This window comes from Ischnura elegans, chromosome X (genome assembly GCF_921293095.1).
Source record: "Ischnura elegans chromosome X, ioIscEleg1.1, whole genome shotgun sequence".
NCBI classification, from domain to species: Eukaryota; Metazoa; Arthropoda; class Insecta; order Odonata; family Coenagrionidae; genus Ischnura; species Ischnura elegans.
This window is the reverse complement of record NC_060259.1, coordinates 36,945,458-36,951,885: the sequence shown is the minus strand read 5'-3', so window position 1 is coordinate 36,951,885 and position 6,428 is coordinate 36,945,458. Positions and strand designations below refer to the sequence as shown.

The 6,428-nt window shown below is 39.1% G+C and overlaps 1 non-coding gene across 1 annotated transcript; it reads right to left on the bottom strand.

Moving 5' to 3' along the window:
* Nucleotides 1–5,258: 5,258 nt before the first annotated feature.
* Trnaw-cca lies at nucleotides 5,259–5,330 on the bottom strand. The gene has a single exon. It is a non-coding gene; the product is annotated as a tRNA-Trp (tRNA).
* Between the last annotated feature and the right edge of the window lie 1,098 nt (nucleotides 5,331–6,428).

Here is a 6,428-nt window from a genome sequence, read left to right as displayed (position 1 = left end):
ACTTTCTTTTCCAACCAGTTCAATGTCTGAATTTAGTTTTGTTTTCATACTTTTTCTTGTTGGCCTATTCTTAAAATGAACGTCTCGTGTATTCATGATAAACTAGTTTTTTCACCACTTTTTCTCCTTAATTCCTAAAAAACTTAGCATTCTCTATCCTTTGCGCACTATGCATAAGAACTAACTATCTCTCCACATTGATATACGAATGTGAACTGACTGCCTCGTTTCTTCTTCCTTGAATATTTCTATCAACCGTTATGGCCCTGGAAGCCCTGCTCATTTCCTTCATTCCTTTATAATTCACAAACACAATTGTATCAAATACTTATAAAATTTTGTACATAAAGAGCAGTTTTGAAAAAAGCATGCGGTAATGGTGCGCGGTCGTATGATGGCAACAAACTAAGGTTTAATGGGTCGGCGCACACATAGGACGGCGTTGAAGGGTTAAGATTGACATTGTAGGGTTTAAAAACTTTAATCATGACACAAGAGGAACCTTTTTTCAATTCTGTACCACTAGCATGTAAATCTTGCCATCAGGAGCAAAGTCTTTGCCGAGGGAGGGGAGGGGATGGAGGGGAAGTCTCTAGTAAGTGGTGCGGGCCGTACCTCAACGGCGCGGCGCCGCGGTGCGGGGTAGCGCCCTGGGGGTGGAATGCATTACGACGGACGATATCTCGTAAACGCTTAGAGATAGGTCAAAACAAACAGAAAATCGGTTCTAAAGGGCTTTACTTTCACGTTTTACATAGAAATAGCTCTTTTTCGGCCCCAAAAATCTCAATTGAAGGTCCTCAGTACTTAGGGCCCATGGGGCACGGGTTGCCGTTATTTTAGAGTAACCAAATTTTAACACGTGAATATGAACCTCATTTGGATCATTTTGAGACTAGGAAAACATAACTTTTCTCAATTCTGAAAAATAAGGGCCGGCCTAATGTCCATGCTTGAAACTAGATATAATATGAATGATTTTTTTCAATTAAAAGTTATTTCTACTGACATGTATTTTCTTTAACCATCACTAAATGGCGTCTGTGAGACGGCGCGCGTCAAATTGAATTCCAAAATGTGACGCAACTGACGGAGGGTTAAATTTAATGTTCAACTACTTACTTTTTTATTGCTAACTATTATTTTCAATGAAATGTTCCATATCTACTGAGTCGTTCCTAATAGTCGATTTTTGGATTTTTTAACTATCTGCGAATTTGTTTAAAAAAACTACCGTGGTCATTTTTTCGGCAAAGTGTCATTAGATTCATATTACATAGCCTAAATATTAATAGTTGAAAATATTTCATGAATATACTTATAAAATATGGAAGATTTTTTGGCCAAATTTTTTGCGATTTCAGCCCACTGTGCAACGTCTTATCTCCGCCACTGACAAGCTATTTGTAGGGTAAATATAGAGAATCTACAAGCGTAAAACAACGCAAGACTGGCATTTAGGATATTAGTTTACATTTTAATAATTTTTTGCTAGCTAGTCAATACTTGTGTGCGTAATTAAAATCTTATGCAAAATAAGTGTAATAATTTGAACTAATGAAATTATCGAAAACTTTATGATTCAGTCCATTTCTTCGCCTGCCGCACTTTTAACTCAAGGCGGTTCAGCCGAAATGTCGTCTCACTGTGCCAACAAATTTGCTCTAGACACAAGTATTAAGAAGTTCATAAATAAACGTGAAGACATGATAGTATGAAATTAAAATAATTGTACTGAAATCATAGAGTGGGCATAACTTTTCAGACCGATGAGTCTCTGTGCTATTTCATTTATGCTTCAGGCTCCTTTCCTTATTATGGTGAATAAAAAAGTAACATCACAGAGAAATTTTTAAGCAATGATTATTTAAAATTTTTTTACAGTATTTCACACATACGTGCACCTTGGAATTTTACAAAAATATTTTTATGCACCACGTTAAGGAGTGAATGTTTTTCGATTTTGCGGTTCATTACCTTTCGTTTGATGCAAAATACTTTAAAATTAGTGGGACAATAATAGAAATATTAAACTTTCCAGAAATGTTGCTTTGACGCATACTCATCATCTTTGTCGTTGTTTCATCCATCTTGTTTTACGAATGCAAAACCAAACACATGTGGCATGTAGTGGCAGAACCGTGAACTACAAGGCACAAAGAAGTGCAGCGAAGGATTTAAACGACAATAATTAACACTTGAAGAATTATTAAAATAAAAACATGGCGGTGCACGCATGTGTGCCTTGAGTCTGAAGAGGATTAATGCATAGCAGCTTAGGCCCGTTGCCTTGCTTTGTTAAGTCGGCATTATTTTACCCCCACAACTAAACAGTCAAATGGGTTGGCAGATGCCGCAATATTTTTTTATGAGTAATGAATATGGATTCTTCGAACAAAATCTTTGGAGTATAAATTTTGCGGAAGCAGAATTATCATTTATCGACAAATTAGGCCCGTTTTACATGGACGAGGACGGACTAAGCGAGCCGATAAGGTTCCATTGAGTAAATGGAAGCTTACTCACGAGTGCGGACCGTCCGCACGCGGAGGAGGCATCTGCGTGCCCCGTGGATCATCCGCGCGCGTACGGGACGCAGAGACAGGATTGTGCTTACACATGAACGCGGACGGCTGATGCGGACCAAGCAGATTTGTCTGAAGAATTAGAGCGAGCTTGGAAATAACAGTGCGACTGCGTCTTTCCGATATCGATAGTGAAAAGGAGTGGACATACGAAAATAATTGAAAACATCATATTAATCATCACGAACCTAAGCAACTATGGTCACGAAAGCGGCTTTTTATTTTTTTTGACGAAATAGGGTGAACCCAAAACCTCCGTTGGCGGGCACTTTTCTTCCGTATTCTCTAACCTGGTATACAGCAATTTCTTGAATTGCACTTGGAAGTGTGATGTTCTTGTAACCTGGCAAGCTGCACACAGCTGACATTGTGCCGGACGCGGGCGGACTTCGTCCGCACCTATGTGAACAGCGGTTACCGCTCTCCGCGCCCCGCGCCCGTATGTCCGCGTGCATGTGGAACGGGCTTTATTGTTGTGCATTTCGGAGCTTAAAACATGACATTTTGGTGATGAATGGTAAATATTGGGGCAGGCGGCGTATTGGAGACATTGTTTCACAATGGTATAAATCAAAATTACTAAAATCGGGGATAAAAACTAGGCGATGGTGGCCATATCAATGGAGGTGCGGGGTTGGCGCAAACGTAGTGTATAAGTGAAGATTTCTCGGGATCGCCACCGAGTCAGGGACTCCATAGCTGCCGACGTTTCGATGACCGAGTCGGACATCGAAACGTCGGCGGTTATGGAGTTCCTGACCCGGTGGCGATCCGGAGAACTCTTCACCAAAACTATTCGCCGGGAAAGCACGAAATCTTTCTTCGTAGTGTGTTAGTCTTTCTTCTGGGTGGCCCAAGTTCAAATCTTGGCGGTGGATGAGACTTTTTCGGAGAAATCCTACCGTCGGATGAGATGCTACGCCGTAGTGGACTTCGCGTACAGGTGCGTTGGTGCCTCATTAATATCATGATGTTATATTACTGGAAGATGACGTAACAACGTGATTTTAATTCAAAGATTTATGCCCGAATTAGGTGCAAAATTTATTTAAGTGACCCATGCAAATCAAAATTACATTTGTTGGCTTGTGTAATAAGGGGAACTTGAAAGGTGGCACATTCCCACATAATTGCTTCATGTAGGGGAGAGTGGGGCAAAACCGACCTGCTAAGCTTTTTCATGAGAAATTTGGCTTTCTGGTACAAATATTTACACAAAATTAGCGTAATTGCAATGTTTACTATTTAAAGAAATAAAATACTAATGCATTATTCTTTACTGATACAGGTTAAATTTATATGAATTTTTTTTCCAATACTGACAAAATGACGGTTTTGCCCCACAAGAGGGGCAAAACCGACACCCATATGTTTTACATTAAAAAAAGTTTATAATGCTATTTTTGGGAATTTATATCACAAAACTCACTGTTTTTACAATGTACAGCAACATTTATTAATGAAAAATAAGAAATTAACACTTTTTGAGTTTAGATTTACATTTTAGGAACAAAAGTCACATATGAAATTGTCATCTTCTTCTTCACAATTAGCGCATGCCTAATGAGCCCATCCTTTACAGTTCAAACACTGGTTGGTTTTCATTTTCTTCGACTTCACTTTGTATATTTGCGGGTCTGTGGATTGGAAAGCAAGCTTTCTTTTAGGATTTTTATTCTTATCATTCTTCGCCACTGTTCCTTTGTTCTTAGCTTTCATTCTTTCTTTTTTAATATTCTTTTCCTCCTTTTTTTCTCGTCTTCCTCCAGTTCTACTTTATAAGGTGACGATATAAGTATGGCTGCCTTTCCAGGTTTTCTTCCTCCTTTCTTTTTAACTCTTTCCTTTTCTTATGGAGGTGGCATGAGTAGTTTGGGTGAAATGTAATATCGCAGTTTAAAAACTCAATTTAATGCGGGCAAAGCCGCAACGGGTACAGCTAGTACTTAATAAATTGGGTTCTATTATTTTATTAGGTATAGTGAAGCACAGATGATAAGTTGAAATATCGTGGGGCAAAACCGACCCCGGTCGGTTCAGCCCCACTTTCTGTAGACGGTTTTGCCCCTAGGTACACAGTAAAACAAATATGACAATTTGAGGTTATCCAAAATCATTAGCTAAGCTACTCGTACGTTAAAATATAAGTAAACACAGTATATAAGCACATGTACTCACCTTCGGTAAACCAGATTGTGGTTACACTTCTCAAATCAAATTAATATGACATTAAAGTTGTAAAATAAACTGGTTAAAACTTCAGAACTCTACATAACCCCAACATCGTCAAGCATGCCAACGAAACCAAGCTCGATCTGCTCGAAATGGCGGCCTCTTCAACTAGTTCATAGTTTTGCCGCTGGAAATCATCACCTACTAGGAAATATTTAAGGGGTCGGTTTGACCCGCCTGGTCGGTTTTGCCCCACTCTCCCCTATATATTCCAGAGGAGTAATACATGGAAATCATAGGAAACGAGCTTGGTTTTCATGTTACTCTATCGTCTGCTGATATTGTCAATTTGTCCTAAGTTTAACGCAAAAAAACCTCGAATTTGTTATCCCATGGAGGCAGGCATGTGAAAGCTGTAGAACAGCACACCGAATTAACCGCAAAATAATTTGGTCAAAAGTGACCAATATGAACCCAGACAAATTTAAACAAAACGAGTAATGACCCCGACGTGATTCGAACACGCAGCCTTCTGATCTGGAGTCAGACGCGCTACCATTCCGCCACGGAGTCCAATGGCGATATTTGCCAAAATTTCAATCCAAACTCTTCTGTTTACATGAATCACCTCTATGAGTAATTCCGAGATACGAGAGACCTACTACTAAGCATAAAACATTTTCATTGGACACAGCGTATTTACTGAAGCAGCACATGTTATCAACAGTTTTTTATTGTTTATGACGATAGCTATTTATCATAATCCCTCCACTGGCATTTTCCTCCCATTTAATCCGCTTTCGGATTATGTATCCTTAGGAAATGTTCAGTAGGATGGAAACGATGGCTCCCCGTAGCTGTGTTGCGGCTATATTTCTGGGAGACAGTATTCACTGGATGTCACATCCCTGAGTAAATGTTAGACACAAGTTTTAACTCGCAATAGGTCGTTGATATCATACTTAAACTTGACTGAGAGCCTGCTACGAATGTCTTGGTTCTTGCCACCAAATAGGTGATCCCAAAACCTCCGCATCAGTTAACGCGTTGACATTGCGGGGTCACACTAGAATTATGTTTGGCGTGCCAATGTAGTATCGAAAGCTCAGGTTGAAGGTATAGATACTAGAAAGCAGCAGTTAACTTCCAAACCGCCAGGGTAATTAATTTTTTCAATGATGAGTCTAATTGCTAGCGAGCTCTGTTTTAACAAATGGTGTCTAAAGTCGCGACGGCGATGTGAAGACTATGGGTATGAAATAGTAATTTTAGCTACTTATCATATGGGCATGACTCTACTGTAAAATATCTGAGATCGCGTGATTAGCCACTCATTCCAATTGGGGTTAACCATCTTCCTTGAACACTTCCGTCTCAATGACGATCGTCACTTGCCTGAATCCGACGAGAGAATTGCATGATTTGCAGTGGTCAGTTTAACTGCGTGGTATTTAGTTTGATTGGAATTTAATTTCTCTGAATTTTACACTCTAGATATGAAGATATCAGAATTTCAGAAAATATGTGTTTTAAACATGTGTAGGTATTATCTAAATATGTTTGATTTTCTTTACTTAATTTTTCAAATTTCTATCATAATATTCTATCATAATAGCAGCATTTGGCTTAATTTAAGTGCATTTAATACTGCCTCGGTTGTCAGCTTCTGTA